Source organism: Poecilia formosa, unplaced genomic scaffold (genome assembly GCF_000485575.1).
Source record: "Poecilia formosa unplaced genomic scaffold, Poecilia_formosa-5.1.2 Scaffold132, whole genome shotgun sequence".
In the NCBI taxonomy this organism is placed as follows: Eukaryota; Metazoa; Chordata; class Actinopteri; order Cyprinodontiformes; family Poeciliidae; genus Poecilia; species Poecilia formosa.
The window spans coordinates 1111212-1130524 of record NW_006800071.1 but is presented as its reverse complement, the minus strand read 5'-3'; positions in this window follow the sequence as shown (position 1 = coordinate 1130524).

Genomic DNA, 19313 nt, shown 5'->3' with positions numbered 1-19313 from the left:
ACTAACGTTTTTTTTTTTACCTCAGTTTACAAATCAGTTATGTGATGGATTTTTCATTATGGAAAACTTCCAACTTAATTTTTAACTCTTTTCTAGAGTTTCTTAAAATAACCTGTTAATTATTACAGGAAATAGTTCATAAACCAATCAAAACCGGATGTTATTATCAACCAAAAAGGTGATCTGCAGTAAAATATGGAGAATCACGGCCGAGCTACAGTTGCAGTAAAACCACGTTTCCCCTTTTCCATTTTGATGGCGTCCCAGGCAGAGCGCTGTCGGTTTCCTCCAGAGGCAGCGAGGTTTCTGTCAGGATGGCAGAACAGCATCGAGGTCTGAATCAGAACACACAGAAGGTGGCGCTGCTCATGTCTGGTTAAACTTTTACTCACTTGGTAAAACTGCAGCTGTAGATGAAGATTCTTGTTTTATTTTTTTTTTACTCACATTTCCTGTTCGTTGCAGGACGAATGTAGTATTCTAGCTTTTGGTATTTAAGGGTCTTAATGGGCTTTCCCCTTCATTTTTAAACAGTCTTCTAAAGCATCATACATCTAAACAGCAAGGTCAAACAACTAGTTGCTCTGAAATGTTTCGAGGTGATTGTAAGTTTCTTGTTGCAGTTTGAAAACTGTTTGATATTCTGTTGATCCATAAGAGAGCTTCTCATTATCTCCAGATCTAAGGTGAATTTTAAAGTCCCACCTCTTCTCCTCACTTCATACATTAACTAGAGCTTGGCATCTTAATTATTTCTGGTTCTTTACATCATTTTATTGCTTTTTTCATTTCTTTCATATTATTTGTGTCTTTTGTGTTTTTTTCTTTTTAACGACTCTCATCAGTTATTTTATTGTTTTTGCTGTGCAGGATTTTAGTTGCACTAAAGGTTCTATGTAAATAAAATTGACTTTGGTTGTAAATAAATTCAGCAAAGCACCATTTGTGTTAGTCGATATCTATGTTCATACTTTCATTAAAAAAACAACTAAAAAATCTACAAATAAATGAAGCAGTACATGTTAAATATAAATACTAGTAAACCTAAACTCTGTATTTTAATGATGAGGATGATGAACTGGTTTAAATTATATGTATTCTGGTTTTGAGTGAAGAGAAAACTGTCTGTCTGATGCTGCTGCTTAAAAAAAACAGAAAAATGAAAAATAACTTGTTTTTAGCATTTTTAACAGCCAATTAACAAAATTTCCCCTAATTGTCACTTATAGCCCGTTAGTGCTCGCCCTTCTTTCTCTGGTGAGATATTAAATTCCTACAAATGTTACTATTAAAATGTCACTAATCACGAGGAAAGCCTAAGGCTCAAAATTTCAATTAAGAGTCTAATTAAGTGCAGAACGTACAGGGCTGGAACGTGTGCCACTTTCTTTTGCCTTTGATGGTTGTCAAGTAAACTGGCATTTCGTTATACTGTACATTTGCAAATAAGAAATACACAGAAATGCATGTCACAAATGTTGCACATGTTATTTTTCTTCCTATTTGTTTGGCTTTATTCAACCTGTAAGGTTTCATTTAGATATGTTTTATTAATGGCAGTCTTGATCAAGATGATGAAACAAGATTTAAAAACTCTGATTCACATTAAGATATTTTTTCAATCAGTATTAAAACTTGGGCGACTTCAACAGTTTTAAACTACATAAAATTTTATTTAGGGGCTCATTTAAAAGGGGGCTGAACAAAAATGCATCCACACCTTTTTGTTTGTAAGAATGTGAAAGATCAAGATCATTTTTACTTTCCTAGTATAACTGTGCACTACAAGTGAAATACAATGAAGTTTATGGTTGTAATGTGATAAGAATCAAACTGTAAACCTTTCTAAGGTATGTATACGCAACAGTCTTAAAATGTTTGACCTATAATCACATATTTCAAACTCTAATTTTGAAATTTACAGAAAAGTAAACTAGACAAGAAAGGAATAAGAATCTGGAGGAACCAAAGGTTGATTTTCAGTTGAAAAAAGAGAACATTCATGCATTTGCTCGGTATTTTGTGCAGCTTTTGCTTCTTTTCCCTATTCAGTCCTAAAGTTGGAGTTCGTTTAGCATAACTGTGCGTATTCTGTCTGTCTGAGCATCCAGTTCTGCATCTTTACAGGCAGTTTTTTTTTTACATGAGGGCAAACATCAGACTTCCAGAAAGTTGAGCTGAAGGTTTAGAAGACAAGTGTGCTGGCACATGTCTGTGGGACATCGGGCCATTTATAAAATTATGAGTAAAGAATCCCAAAAGAACCCTCATTACCCGGCAGCCTTGGCTTTAAACACATCTCCTACACACAAATGACACAACCTGCGTTGGTGATATTTTTGTCAGGCAAATCTTTCACAATAGAAGTTTTTTTTTTTTTTCTTTTTTTTTTCATCGCAGCACAGCGAAGCCACACATCCTTTCTGCGCTTAAAGGCAACACCAGTAACTTGACAGCCAGAAGAAACAGCAAGTGCCACAGTTGACATATTCCCCATCCTTTTGGCATGTCATCTTCCTTCTTCTGGACACCTGATTGATTCTGACAGCATATATTGGGTATTTCATACGAAAGAGAATTTTGTGATTAAATCTTAATGAGTTGGAATTTCTCTCAGTGCTTTTATTACAGGCCGCCAGTTTTGAACATTTTTCAAAGTAACACACCCAAATTCCACTGTTTGCAATGAATTAATAATGCAGTCTTGTCACTGAAGTATCATGCATTCTTTAATCAGGCCTTGAGTGTGAAACAGAGGCGCCTTGAAAGGTATTTCTTAATGATCAGAACAATTAGAAACTTAGCAGCAATCACAAAGAGCTGCTCACAAAGTCACACAATCACATCCATATACAGTATATGAGAGTCAGAAACACAGCCAGACCCCTGGGGTCGACTTCATGCTTGTAGTTGCAATCAGAGTTATGTGTCGTGACTCGCTCACATCAGTCTTGAGAAAACTGAGGCCAAAGGCTGTGTGAACTGCAAGCACAAAGAAACAGAAACCAAATGGCTTTTATTGCACAAACTCAAAGTGCTTGCCAAGTTGTAAAATAAACATCCCAAAGTTTGTTTCAGCTGCAAGTTTAGCCCGTTTGTACAGCCAATTTCTCCTTCAACCAGAGGACAAAACACACATTTGCTTCCGTAGTTTTACAGGGTTTTGTCCACTTTTTTGCCTCCCTGCATCAGAGCTGACATAGATCATGTCTGCATCTACCCGCTACATGAAATTCTCCTTTGCTTTTTGACACGCTGCCAGCCAGAGAAGACTAGAGAGCCGCAGACGGTTTTATTTCATCATCTAAGATCATCTACACCATCCACTAGTTGTATGTATGCGGTGTTGCAGAAGGGAATGCAGTACTGTGGGAAAGTTTTGAGTTTTGTCTGATTTCCTCATACTTTGCACCCAAGGAACAGACTTTCCTTTAAATTGGTACAGATCATTATCTCTCAGGTTTTCTGAAATTCCTGAAAAGTTCTTTTTTGAGATGTTTTGCTGCTCTTTCAATCTAGTACCTGACAACTTTTAAATTAATGTTTTTGGTGACTTTGGCACAGGAATATATGTAGCATAAAGTGGTTTTTAACCCAACCAATTTTTGTCATGAATTTAGGCCTGTTGTGAATAAATGTTTCAGTAATCTATAGATTATTCTGACTTGAGTAATCAGATTAAATTTGTCTGCAACAGCAATTTAAGTGAGTAAAAGAAATATTGTGAAAGAGAAAATTCTTGTAAAAGCATTTGTGAAAAAGAACATTTCACATTAACTTTTAAAAATCACAAAGCAAACCTAATTTGAGGCTCTGGTAATCACTGCCTTTTATATTACACTTCACTTTGTTGTCTCAAGTTTGAAGTATGAAAAATCCTGTTTTATAAATAGATATTTCTAATCTCTTTGTTTTTCATATCATTACTCCTTTTGATCAGCAAGTACATGCAATACTAGTCAAAATATATTTTCTTATACATGTGTAGCAAACCAGATTCATGAATGAGCTGGATGTGTGTGGTGGATGTTAGAGTTTAGATCGACATGCCGAAACGAACCAGTGAGGCACTGACCTTCAGCATGGCACTGACCTTCAGCAGGGCACTGACCTTCAGCACGGCACTGACCTTCAGCACGGCACTGACCTTCAGCATGGCACTGACCTTCAGCACGGCACTAGACACTGCAGACTGTAGATTTAACCCTTATGGGTGTGAGGACTGAGGCAAACGTGGAGGACTGAGGCAAATGATACAACTTTTACGGGTGTGGGGTCGGTTGGACCCCATTTGTAGACACAAGGGTTAAAATAAAGATCAATTCTGTATTAAGAACAAATCTTTTTCCCACTTGAACAAATTGCCAAAATGAGACCAGCTGCTGCTGGACTTCCCTTTTTGAAGCTCCTAAGCCTTCAGGTTGTGGAACGGGCCGCCTGTGTGCAGGCCAGGCTCCTTCACTGTCTTCTTCTAAATCCTTTTTGAAGATTCATCTCTTTTCCCCGGCGTTAAACACAGCATGAGTTGTTTGATCTTTTGGGTGAATTGTGTTGAACATTGTTGTTTTCTGATTTTTACTTTATTTTTGCTTACTTTCTTGCCTTATAAACTGGATTGGATGCAGCGTTCAATCAAAACATGAACTTGTGGTTGACAAGTAAGAGGTAGAAAGACGTTCACATGAAGATGTTTACTGATTTCTAAATGTGGCTCAAAGATAAATTGTTCATCAAATAATCAAACCAACCTTTACTTTTCATGCTAAAGTTATACTGACATCAGCTAAAATGTCATTTTCATTTTTTTATTGGCTCAAAAGTAGACTTTTACTTTAAATACGCTTAAAAACTATTCCCCTCAATGATCAGTTACCGGTTTCATCTTTATCATTTTCATTCAGATTGTTAGGAAATAATTTTTAAACACTTTTAACATCAACTTATTATTTTATGACCATTGGAGATAGAAAAAAAGAAGTAAATTTAAGCCAGAAATCCCAGAAATTGATTTTTTACATCTACAATGGCTCTGATCCACCATATTGCTTGCTTGACCCAATCTGTCAGACAGGTTTTACATCCATTCACAAGACTTCAGAGTGCCTCAAAACAAACCCCAAGTCATCACCACACCATCACTGTGCTTCATGGTTTGATGTGATTTGTTTTATTTCCACTAAACGTCTGTTGCTTCATCCCAGGAGTCAAAAGGTAATTTTTCCTGAAGGCTTGTGGTTTATTCACATGATGCTGTTATAACGCTCTTTGCTTTAGTGTTGATGTTCTTAGGCTTAAATGTTCAGTTTTAGAGCCCAAGATGATTTCAAGGTCTGATCCCCCAAAAAACAATTCAAATTTCACACAGAAATCTGTTAGTCCAGTCTACTCCATCTCTTTGCAGTCAAAGTATAAAGAATTAAAGAATTTAATGGACAGAATGACTCATGTGACATCCAGTAGTCCTCTCCCTGTTTCATTGTTTTTCTCCGGAGTTGAACATTTTCTGACACCAGAGTTTCGCTTCTCCGACAAGATCCAGTTTTGTGGACCGATTGACTTTTTTGTTGCGCCTGAGTTTGTTTTTCAGAGTCCCGTCTGTTCTCCTCACAGCCTTGACGAAACAGACCTCTGAGATCGCTCTGTTCCTGAGCAGAAGTTGGAACAGTTGGCGCCGCTCAATAAGTCATAGCGCCATCACGCCAAGTCGGGAACACGCAACAGTGTGGAAGAATTTCAGGTAAAAGAGCCTGTCTAATTACATCCCATCAAAAATGTAATTCTCTTTCCGAATTATGCCGCAAGGCCAAAGTAGCCAAAAGCGAAAATACCTGGCGGTGAGAAAAAAAAATATAATGAATGAAGAGAGATATTCTAACCTCGAGCCATAAGTACATTTATATGCTTGACATGAGCCTGCCATCAATGTTGGGTCGAATTCTAATTTAATTTCAGAGATGTATGTGTAATTTTGCCATTAATATGAATGTTAGCAGCCTAAATATTTTACGCTTCTCATGGATATTGTGAGCTTCTCATATATCCTTCAACAGAGTTTTAATTAATAAACTCTTTTGTTATTTTTTTTTTTTTTTTTTTAGCTGGAAACTTCTAAAAGGAGGAAGCAGGTGGGATGATTTAGTGAGAGGAACCAGAACATAGTTGTCTGGTGTCTCATTAACATCCCCGATTCATTAGGAAGAAGCTTTTTTCCTGTCATCTTCCCACAATGTGCCAATGTTGTGTGGCCTTTAAGGTGATTAATAATGAATTAATTAACCAAATTAATTCGTAGGTTAGAGACGCTGTTCTGTAGCGAGGCCAGTCAGTTTGGATTTGGGCCTTGATGTGTGAGGCCCTTTACAAGCTGATGCTGCTCATGTTTCTGACAGAGCCAGCCCCCCATCTAAAAGCCCTAGCAAGTGCCATTTGTCTCTGGGTTAACAGAAAGACGAGATATAGGGCGGGCTGAATTATTTAGGCTCCCACAACACATGCACTTTTGCTTTTCAAGCATGAGTTATAATTTAATTAGAAACTTCTGGTGCGTTGCTGGCTATTTAAATATTAAAATCTTCCGCTGATCACATTGGATTAGCCATCCCTGTGAAATTCCCTGAGATGTCAGTTGTTGTCTTTCCGTCTCTCTCTCTCCCTCTCTCTCTCTTTCTCTCTTCTCACTCTCAACAGTTTCCTGTATTTCCATCAGCGTTTTCTGAACTCCTGCTCCCGCCGATCGTTTGTTGACTCGCTCACCGTCAAAGCAGTTTTTCGCAGACCTTCGGGGACCTTAATGGGTGCCGCTGTGCATGAGCCTGAGCACCGTGCTGACCTGATGTGAATTAAATCAGAGAGGTTATGCTCATAATGAGGTCTGAATGAAGAGAGGATTACATTTGGGCCTCTCCCCTGACAGAAGGAAAACAAGAGGTTGTGTTTTGGGTGTGATTGTTGCCACATCAAACCCTGTTTTCCACCATCTTTTTTTTTGTTCCCTCTGAATGTAAAAGATGCAACCTGTTGGCTTGTGTTTATGTTCGTGCTTTGAAAAATAAGCAGCTAAAAAGCTCTGAAAAATCAAAATTAACTACACAATGCAAAAAACAATACTGATTTGCACCATCTTACTTACTGCACGTTTTCTATGATATTGCCATGATTGTGTTAAACCTTTTGATAATTTTTAGATAAATACTGAAGATAAATCAAAAATACAAAAGAGAATGCAGGAAAAATGCAGAAAAAAAAGATTAAATATGGCAGCGATTTGTAGCAAAAACAGTTAAGTCATGGACTGATAAAAGGAAAAGGCAGCAGAAAAACTGGGTTGTGTTTGAGACTTTACATTTGGGGAAAACATCTCAAAACTAAGTATTGTTTTGATTGAGTTTGTAATATTGTAGGAATATTTATACGCTTATCCTATCTACTCCTTTTATAACTTGAAGAAGAAAATACATGTGAGGATTTGACTTGTTAGTAATCTGAATGTGTTTCATGATGTTGGAAATCAACATAGATCCTCATTAAACTACAAAAATTTAAGCTTCATTGAGTGTTGTAAATGACAAACCCAACAATCGGTTTCAGGCTTCAACAACTGAAACACTTGAATTGCAGAAGGTGTGGGCCTCGATCCCTTTAACAAAACGTCAAAAACGTCTAGACCGTTGCTTAAAATGTTGTATAAGGGTGAGAATATTAACTGAGTCAGAGACACTAAGAAGCCTCAGAATACCTTCTGCTCCTTCAGGTGTTGTGGGACAGTCCGCTCCCTGCAACAATACATGACAGAGGTGTGTTTATCTTCATACGTTCAGTAATAAAATCAAGAAAAGACAAACTAGTCTCAACCTGCCCTAATCTAAAGTTGGAGCAATAATTACAGATTTATTTTACTGTTGTAGGCAAAGCATAATTTTATTTGTGGAAACAACAATACATTTCTTTGAACAAGTGAAAAACATGAACAATTATCCCATAATTGTCTTTGAATAGAGGCGTTAAAATCCATTAACCTAAAATCGTGTGCTTTAATGTGAAGACATTCTGTAATCTTTAAGGATTTTTGGTTTTAGTAATCTCCTCCTAGTGAATCTTCCTCAAGGAAACAAAACTTGTCATGGTTTTATGGGTCAGCTTTCTTTGTAAAATTGTTTTTAGAGATTTGCATTAAATAAATACATGTGCACAAAAATACGTTTGATTCTGATAGGTCCTAGTTCTGTATAACAACCCATTGTTCATTTCATTCACTGTAAATAATGTGCTGTACAAACAAAACTGATTGTACCTTATTTGTTTCAGGATTTAATTCCCACTTAAAATCTGTCTTTGAGAGCATAAATATGACTAGCTCCACATGCTAACAATTCTGTTAGCTCCTGTTCTTCTAAACTAAAAGATGGATTTGTCTAAAAAAAAAGAAGTCAGCTTGAGGTTAAGCTGCTGCAGTAAAAGATGAATTTATTTTTTATGCTTTTCAAACTTCTTCACCAGGGTTACTAATAACTGATGCGGGAGCTACAGCCTGTGCAGTTTCACTCTGAATTGTGGATGAATTATGTTTGACAGTCAACCATTCTTGTCCCACTCAACCCAGTTACACCTACACACACACACACACACCTACACACGCACACCCGCACACACACACACGCACCTACACACACACACTCTGTCATGAGTGGCACAAATCTACTAGTGATTACCAACTCTGGGCAAGCTTATTGGTTATGAGCCCCTCTGCTAGTCGATGAATGAATATCTCACCTGACATCCAGAGAAGGTTTAACTTTCTTCTTCACCGTCTGCCGGCTCGTTTGTCTCTTCCTGAACAGGTGTATTTGTCTGCTCACACTGTGCTCTGTGTCTCCCTAATTCTGTGTGTGTTGGGCGGAGGTGGGTGGGGGGCTTTGGCAGCAGCAGCGGTGGGGCTGCGTGTCAGCTGGCGCCGCCGCAGACGGCCTCTCAGGCCCCCCGTCGTGTGGGGTCCTGTTCTTCGCTTGTCTCGTCCTGTCATCCCACATTCCTTTCATCTCTCGCTCTGTTCCTCCCACGACCCTTCAATCATCAGCTGCTCCCGTTCTCAAAGACTTTCTATACCATCATCCTCCGTAGCACACAGGCAGAACCTCTTCTTATGGGCAATTAAGTGGAAATATTGTTGCACGTTGAGGCTAAAGTTAGATAATAGTCACAGAAAACATCTTGCAGCCTCTGAGGTCCATCACATATCCCCCCTTAAAGAGAAAACATGCATTATCTCATTCCTACAGTGGAGCATTAGGGCCATGCTGAGAAAATTAAAAAAGCATAAAGTCATAATATTATGAGAATAAAGTCATCATGTTACAACTTTATCTCATAATACTACAACTTTATTAACGCATGATTTTATTCTCAAAAACTGTGATTATTCTGGATATACTGACTTTATTCTGATATTACTTTGACTTTGTTTTTGTAGTATTATAACTTTATGTCATAATATTATCACTTTATTCTCATGTTATTGCAACCTTAGTCTTGTACTATGTTGACTTTATAATTTTATTTTATGACTATTCTCATATTACAAATTTATTCTCATAATATTATGACTTTATTCTTGTGATCCATTGACATTATTCTCAAATTATGAGTTTATTCTGATATTATTGCAACTATATTCTGATTATTATGACTTTCTTCTCATGACTCTACTCTTGTAATTATATTTTATTTTTTCTTAGCATGGCCTTTAAACTTTGTCATACATTCTGCAACTAAAGCAATATCTAAGCAATGCTCTCTTACAGTACTTCCTATTTCCTTAATAAAACAGTATGTTTATATAATTCATTATTCTCATCAAAGGTATTAACCCTAACTTGATGCCAAGCATCACAGCAAACCTACAGTGCTGGTCAAAGACCTTCAGCAACTCTACCAATACCTGCAGGTATAGACATTAAATCATTAGGGGGATTTTGCAAGATAGCAGTAGGGAAAGGTGGATCTTAAAACAATTTCCTATGAAATAAAACTCTTTCAGTGTGGAATTTCTTAACAACTGGAAACACATTCAAGGGTGAAATTCATGAAGCCATTTGCAGGTATTAAATGCATGCCAAACTTCAGTTTGTGCATTTTTTTCTTAATTCAAAACTACATATAAAAGGCAGATTTGCTCGTAAAATAGCTTGACTGAGCAAATAGCTTCTCTCTCTGTACTGACACAGATTGCTCACATTAAAACGAAGCATAATACATGCATTCAGGGCCATGTACACCTTTACTATTGTATATTTGCCCCTAATTAAGTGGATTTATTTAAATTATAACCTAATCAAAAACCTTTGCATTCTCGAAGCTTAGGTCCGTTTGTGTTATGCAGATTGCACTGTTACAGATAGATAAATATCTATACTATACTGTATGGTTCTAACTTAAACTTCAATGAGGTTTTCCTAACTTAAACTTTCCATCATGTTTACTTCACCTCAGCAAACTTTTCAGCATGTTCTGTGTTTACTTGTCCTGTTATCATATATTCATCTGCAGCCAAATGCTCTGTTCAAACATGCTCAAGCAACCTCCGAGGCTTTCTGTTCTGGGGAATCAGACGGGCCTGACGATTAATACCACGCCGAAGAGGGCACTTTAATTATTAACCATGCGTTACATTTGAGCAATGCTCACCAGGCATGAGATTTAAAAGTAGCTAATGTTTCACTATCAAACTATTTCATCCAATCTTCAGAGCAGATGTGTGCTGAGAGGAGGGCATTACTTTCCACAGCAGGCGCTGAAAATACGCCTGCTTTCCCCTCATCAGGGAAGAAGTCGCGGTTTGTCTTGAGGGGCCGAGTGTCTCCTTGTGACTGGCCATTGGTTTTAAGTGGCTTGTGCATTTTTCATGGGACAGTGGTCGCTGGGAATGTCTTGTCTCTCTATTAAGACCTATTCAAATGGTAGAGACCATAAAACGAAGCAGGGACTGAAATATTAATTTGATATTGCAACACACCACTGTGCGTGTTAATTAAGGAAAGAGCTATGTGCTTTAGATGGGACAGGACTCTCAGTGAACTGTAGGGGTTGGAGATGAGGTAAATGAATTCATCATCTGGGTTTCTGGTGTAGTTATGTAGATTTTATGGTGTAAGGGGCTTGTGTGTATGTCAGTAAAATAAAATGCAAGTGTCACATAGACATAATCTGGGCATTCACAAAAATGTACTGTGAGTTTTACGAATTCAGTTATTGCAAGTTGCAGGTAACTGTTAAATTTTTTCAAAATAATCATCCCTAAACACCAAAGCATACAGACAAAAATCTTAACCAGGCACATAATAGGTAAGAACTAAAGCATTTAATGAGTTCTAGTTGAACTTGCCCAGGAGTACATGTGCAATACTGGTTCATCACTAAAATGAAAAAGCTTTTACCAGGTCCATCATCATAGCTCTATGGATAACCACGTTCACTACAAGAACACTATTGCTAAACCTCGCACAATGAAATTCAGTCCGAGACTGACGACTATAAGCTTCGCACATGTGGTTCTTACTCACAGTCCGAAATAGAAATAAAAATAAAAATAAAGTCAGTGGGTAATTGTTTATGTCTCAAAATTTTTCAACCTTCATACTAAGAATTTTAATTCACACTCAAAAATTCAGAGAAATAATAATTTTATGTAAGCAAAATATGAATAGTCACAGGAAATGTGTATTCTTCCCACAATGCATTGTGAGACCTGTCTCTGCGCCTGTTTGACAACTCACTGTCTCTCTCTGGGACCCGTTGCTATGGTAATTAATTATCTGCACCTGAGCTGGCTCTCTGTTAGACAGGATGCTGGAGACAGAGTTTCTATACTTGTGAGACACCCAGCGTCGGTCTCAAGGACCCTGACAAAAAAACATAAGCCCTAGCAAAATTTTGAAAACATTTTACGGGAGCAGGCATGTGTATCTATGTCATGACTGACTTTTAGACCAATAGGGCGATATTTGTGCCTGAGAGGGGGAGTTACAAAGAGTTTTGGAGACGGAAATCTGTGACACACTGAGCCTCGATTTTTTTTCTCGTTTTTATCAATTTATGTCGTCATTGTAATTCAGAATCCCACTAAAAGTAATAGCTCCCTTCTCGGGATCAAGCTGAACGTTTTGATACCACTTTTGTGGGGGTTCACGCAGTGGTACGGGCCGCATTAACGGTGACGGAAGAAAAATAAATAATATCCAGACATTCTGTTGGGTGTAGAACAATAGGTGCCTGCCATGCAGTCACTGCTCTTCCTATGCATTGCTATGGCAGGCCCCAATAAAATACTGAAGCTCAAATATCTAGATGCAATGCTACTTAACACGCTAGCAACTGCTGGTGTTAGCAAAGCAGCTAATCTTGGCGTGTCATTCATTTTCCTTTCTGCCCATTTCAGCTGTTCGTGCATGTTATCAGACTCTGTCAATAGTTTTTAAAACTGTATGTTTTGCTAATAGACAGAGAGTCTTTCTTTAATAAAAGGACCTGGTTATAATTTTTATATTACTTCCTGATATTTTTTCCCTTCACAGAGCAGTTAAAGTGTCATTCTGCTGCCTTTGCTCTTCCTTCTTTTGGGCTCTTTTATTACCTCTCCAACATCTCTCTTTCCTCTGTAGGACCGGCTAGCGATTATATACCCTATCTTCCATCTTGGAGCTTATTAACCTTTTTGTTGGAATATTTGGAGCATAAAGGCTTCATTAAATATTTACATATGCACTAACCACTATGAAAAATTAAGAAAGCCAAAGTTTTATTAACCTGTAGTAATATAATGTCTACTCTTGGCCAGAAAAAAAGGTCTTTTTTGCACATTAAAGCTTTCTGTAGTGCATAATAATGTATGGTAAGAAGGCCCCACTTGCATAGATTAACTCCGCTTTAATATAACATTAGGTTTCCCTAAACTGGCTTTATCATAGAATTATGCTTTTAATACGCGGTGTGGAGCGGAGGGCAGGGGGGAGAGATGTTTTGCCTGCAGAAATAAAGCATTGCGACAGACATTAATTATCCACAGCTTCTTGTGTGTTGAAACATACGTGAAGAAATCAGAAAAATTCATACCCTTCCATTTCATTAATTTTATAGAAGCCGTAGTTTAAATGCTGCCTCTGCCAGCCATGCTGACCTCACGGCTCAGTAGGTGTAGCTGATCCACAACACTCACCCATTCACACGGGACTAAGTGGTTCTTAATTATTCAAACACATGTTTAAGAAACCTGCATAATGCTCAATATCATCTTATTGGGATGCTGCTCTGCTTCAGCTTGCAAGAGCATGTCTTGGTAGTTATATGGCTCTGCTTAGTGTCCATTTTTTCTATTAAACACTTAAATCTGGTTCCCAGGGAGTCAGGGCTTGGATTCACAGCATGCAAATCATAAATGTGTACATTTACAGGCAGTACTGTAGCTCAACTGAGAGATTAATGATTCAACTTTAGTTGCATATATATAGTTTTTATTTATGTTTGTTGTATTTCTTATTTTTATGCATTAAATTACATGAAAGTTAGCATCTTGTGTTGCTAAATCTTGTATATTTACGACAATATTGTATGTTCATTAATATGCACTGCTCCATTTCAATAAAATCAATCAATAAATCAATGAAAGGAAGTTTATATTAACTTGTCCTAACAAGTTGATAACATTGACTCCTAACATTGTACTAGTAAATTTTTATCAATACACTGACAGGAGGACTTTATTTTTTATACCATATTTTATCACAGTCCACATTTCATAGCGAGATGCTTGAGTGTTTCCCTTTCTTCATTCAGTTGCATCTAAAATATTTCAACTTCTTGTGCAACTCAACACAAAATTCCATTTTTTAGCCTCTTCATGGGCAACAACCTTCAGTTGATGAAAAATAATTTAAAAAATGACTAAATTAGTGCCGTAGTGACATTGTTAGGTGCACCACACTTGCAACAGCTGAACATGTAGGAGTTAGCCAGTAAAGCTTATTGTTATAGTCAAACTTTTTAGATACATTTAAGTACCTAATCAGGTATACTTTTACATTCTGTAACCTTAAAACAATGTACATTCATGCAAAGCAACATTATACTGTAGAAAAGCTTCTAAAATTTGAAAAAGTTCAACTTTGTATAAAAAACAGTGGAAAAAAATTCATACTTTGATTTAAGAAAAGGGAGAGAAAAGAGAGTGAGTTAAAAGCGGAGGCCAAAAGACGGACAGAAGCGAAGCGAAGAGTAAAAGGGGGGGAAAAAAAGACGACTCGCAATTACAGCAAATGATGAAAAGCTTGGCGAAACAATCCAAGAGCGAGAAACACGGAAAATGTGAGATGAGATGTGACTGAGAGCTGTAAGTTGTAGGTGTTAAACTTTGATGCCTCCAGTGAGCGGAGCTGTAAAGTACAGTACAGTGTGGTCTGTGAGTAGCAGTAATAGAGTGAGGGCCAATCGAGGCAGACGGAGGGGAAGAGATATAGGGGGATACGGGGGGAGCGCATTGTAGAGGGAAAAGTCGAGCCATACATAGTTTTGAGTGAGACAGAGTGAGTTAGGGGGTTGCGGATAGTTAGATAGCGAGAGAAACAAGAAGGTTATCCATGATTTAAAGCCTATGGGGCCATGAGATGAGCCTTACTAGTTGAGGCTGCTGTGATTGCTGGCTGAGGCTGGCTGAGGCTGGGGCCTTTCAGCTCATTTCATCATAGAGCTCCTAATGAGGCCTGAGCCGCCTCCCTGAGCACAGAGGGCTCCGCTCTGATTCAGGGTACTGAGGGGCTCCAGCTCCTGCCAGTAAACACCAGCAGGTCCTGGGTAACCCGACGAGAGAGGAGCTGTGCCGATGGTGGGGGTGGACGTTGCTCCGGGGCGAGCCGGGAGAGCCACTTTGTCCCGAGGCTGTGTGAAAAGGTCACTGCCCGAGAGGAGTAGCCACGGGCCGCCGCTGCAGGGCGTCTGGAGGGAGAGTTGTTTTTGTTCAAACAGGAAGTGGCAGCTTAAGAGGAGCACATCCATTAAAATATGTCCACTGTTTGCTCACAGAAGCAGAAATACAGCATTGTGCAAAAGTCTTGAGTCATCTCCTATTCTTTTATGTCTTACTTCCAAGAAGGAGGACATTCTTCCGTTCTTTCAAAGTTATTTTCTCTGGGCTTTCGAAGTCGCTTACAGGTTTTTCTTTAGGCTCTGCAGTTTTTGAGCTCATGTTGTGTTCAGTATATGATCTTTTCCTTCGGTATGTTGCTGTTTTTATCCTTTATCGTCAACTTATTTAGCAGAAGGCAGCTGCTAAACTGAACTAGTTGTTCTTCTTGAACTTTTCACACATCTTGTCAGCTTAAACCACAAACTTCAGAGCATTCACTGTGATTTTACATGCTTGGCCAACATAAAGTAGAACATAAATGTGAAGTGTAAGGAAAATCATGCATTTATAAATAAAATCTAAAAAATTTAGCATGCGTTGGGATTGAGCTCACCTTTCCTGCACTCACAGCTGCCAGTCAAGTTTGAGTATGTTTTGCTCGATCTTTGCAAAATACCAAACTTGCTCAGTCAGATTACAGTGAGAGCACCTGTGTACCTATTTTAAATTCTTACCACAGATTGTGAGCTGGATTCAGACACAAGCCTTTCTATGAATGTTGAAAATGTTGTTTAGTAGATCTTGACTGGAATTCAAGCTGTATTTTGTCTCTGAGTTTGTTTTTGCAGCAGAAAAATTCATTAGTTTCACAAATGCACTGATATTTTTTTTTCAACCCTGGATGGAGAATGGTCAGTGAGAAAGTGGAAGATCCATTATTTTTCTTATCAGTGAATGCAGCACATGTATATGTAAATGTATATATATGTATATGCCGTCAGTAGCTAAAAACACAGTTTATCAATTGCCGTAAAAAGGAAATGTAAATAAAATATCCTGTTAATAAGTTTAACATTATAAGTCATAAAAAATCAGCATCTCAGGCTTTGTGTAACTTATTATGGAAGTACATACCAGGCCTTTTTTTCTGTAAAAGTCAAAGAGCTGTGGATTCAACACATTTGAATGACAAACTCAAGTTTTATTAAACTGTGCGATTCTGTGAGAACCAACTGGGTTTGTCCAAGGAGGTCTGTGCCTACTTTTTATCGAAATTGGCATGTTTCCATGAAGTGAATTTATTTTTGTACTTCAAATGTGCATAACTTTATGGTCAATGGAAATGCAGCTATTGTGTAAATTTATACTGTAAGAATAAAACTCAGTCTGCTAGTTTTATGAGATGTTAAAAGTTTAAATACAGGAAGATTTACAAGAGATGAGATATACAAAGTTAACTGCAAAGTGTAAGAGTTGGTATCACTGTTGCCTTGCAGTGAAAAGATCCTGGGTTCAAATCCCAGTCTGGGGTTTTCCTGCATAAAGTTGGTTTGTTCTGCATGTTCTCTGTAGGAACTCCGACTTCCTTCCACAATCTTGACTATTAGGTTATTTGGTCTCTCTGAATTGAATTTACTTATGAATGGTTGTGTGTCTCTGTAGTTGCCTGTTCACTGACTAGAAAATTGCACCAATTTAAATTACAAAAATAATTTAGCTTAATGGAAACACTCCAATTTAGAAGATTTACGTTAAAAACTTTTTGCTCTAGGTGATTTTTTTATTTTTTTATTTTTTTTGGCTGTATTGAAAATAGCGTATTTCACAAAACTGCAATGGAAACATTTTTTTCCCCCATCATACAATGTGATGAACAGCTGGATGGAGAATGATGGCATGGCATCATTTTTAATGACTTATCATGTAAACACACTTATTCACGTGATTGTAATTGCATTTCTTATTTAATGCAAACACTGCTATTGAAAAGTTATGTTTTTTCAACGTTAGCTGAATATTGACAGCTTTGAGCACATTTGTAATGGAAACATGGCAAACGTCGCCCTGTGAGGTACTGGTGACACGTCCAGGATTTACCCCAGGATTTACATCCGAACAGACTCACCCTACACGGACAAGTGGGTAGAGAAAATAGATGGATGCTGGACATGAAATAAAAATATATTTTCTATGACATGTCTGCTGTATCTTCAGGCTGCAAAGGAGAGCAAGATTTAAAGCAGCAGCATGATCGCTGCAACTCCAAATGCTTTTTTTAACATGACCTGAGATTTTCAGTATGGGTGGCTCCCAAATGAGGGTAAGCCGAGTGGCAGCAGGCTGGTGGAGCGACCCGCCTGCTCACCCCGGCTCTGGCCTTTGAGCGGAGTTAATGATGTCACTAATATGTTCTTTAAAGACCACACGGTGATTCATGGCTTTCATTAGCCCTGTGTGCCAGGGTGTCTTTTCTAACTCTCTCTCGTTCTCTTCGCTGGCTCCGTTTTTAATGATGGCCTGGAGACGAGGTGGCACGCTTGACCCTTAATCATAGGAGGCCGCTGTGAGTGAGCAGTGGTGATGAGATGGGAGGGTTTGAGGGGGAGCGCAGCGGTCAGGGGAGGAGGGGGAGGAAATTTTTTATTTCATAATCCAGCTCCCTGGGGCTGCTTAATACTTTGACCGCACATTGTAATCTGTAGTGTTTGCAGTTACAGGGGGGGGGAGAAAAACTCACATGAGTAGAAAAACTCCTTACATGTTTAGAAGTATGTTTAACATTCAGATACCTTAACCTTTGAGAAAAGCACAATGATAACCTCAACGTGATGAAATAGAGGTTGAGAGCATGAAAAAATATTTACAGTCCATTTTATACCCCATCTATTTTGCTACTTTGCTTTTAGAAATTCATTCATAAAACTGTCACGTTATTTTCTTTACAGACATCAGCACAGAGGTTAGAGTTGAGCAAAAAGCCACAAAATAATGTTATCTGAAGAAGTGAGGTTCTGTTGAGCATTTTAAGCAGTTAATATGTTACCTCCTCTTTGGTTCTTTATTTTGTCAAAGTTCAAATGCGCTATTAACGTACTTAAGAAAACTTTGTATCTCAAAAAGATCAAAGAGGTTTATCCAAATAATATTTCCCCAAAATTAAAAGAAATCTATAATTTTCTTATATGAGAAATAGAGATAGAAGGTGGTAAGTCCCAAATAATCTTCCTGGATTCATCATGAGTTAAAACGTCTGCAAACCACAAAATGTCCAGATAATATCTTTGGCCCCTGACATTATAGTCTGAAAGCTGTTGACTGTGTTCCATCTCTATTTGCTTTCAGAGTCCTAAACTTTTTCTGGTATCGTACCCCAGGATTGACCCGAGTCCAACCATCCTCAGTTCATTCTTCCGAATCTTTTAACACTGAATGTTGATGCAGGTATCTGACTCAGTGTGCATTCTGCACCCTGCCTTCTAGAAGAAGTATAAATAAATGTGTGTGAATCAAATAGATATCTGCACCAGAATTAAAGGTGGAAGTTTGGTAATGACTTTTGCTGTTCCACAGTTAAATACTCAGCTCTCTGTAGTTCTCTCCAGAAATGCTGGTTTGACTGACAGCAACACAAACATCATTATTATCATGGACAAGGTAGCAGCTCTGTCTGTGTGCTTTGAAACTACTAAAATTTCCACACTGTTGCATCATGTTCACGGCTCTACCAAAACACCACATCTGAGTGTTTCCAGGAGAGAAAACATTGCTCACACAAAGAATGTCCAGTTCTTTCTAAATAAAGGGCAACTGAGTTCATTGTTCTGAGTTCAGGTGTAAAAACTACTTGAAAAGTTATTTCAGAAAGCAGGATTACAGATAATTACTTCTTAAAGTATTCAGTCAATACATCAAGAAGGACTGAAGCACCATCATAGCAATGCAATCACAATCTTTTGGTGAATTTATACTTAGAAGGTGCAACATTAAACATTTATGACATGGATAATAAATGGCAGCTTCCACACTTCTTACTTCCCGTCGTCGAAATGTGCAAAAATCCATAGAATTAATTGTTTTATAGTAATTTTACACCATTTATTCAGAGAAAAAAATTCACACAAAAAGAGATCACATATTTTCGAAGAACACAGTTGAATGCCTTCGCAAATCCACAAAATACTGGTTGGGCGAACTTCTCTGGATCCCCAGGATCCCACTAAGGATGTAGAGCTGGTCCACTGTCACTTTTTAAGCATTAATTTAAAAACGCCTGAGCTGTGACAAACAGAGCATCTCAGAGTCATGAAGAACTGATACATACTTGGTGTGTATAAAGCATGAAGTAAGTGTTTTCTGTCCAACCACCACAAACATTAATGGAGTTTGTTAAAGTCTGAATGGTTGATCCTGTGGGTTTTGTCCA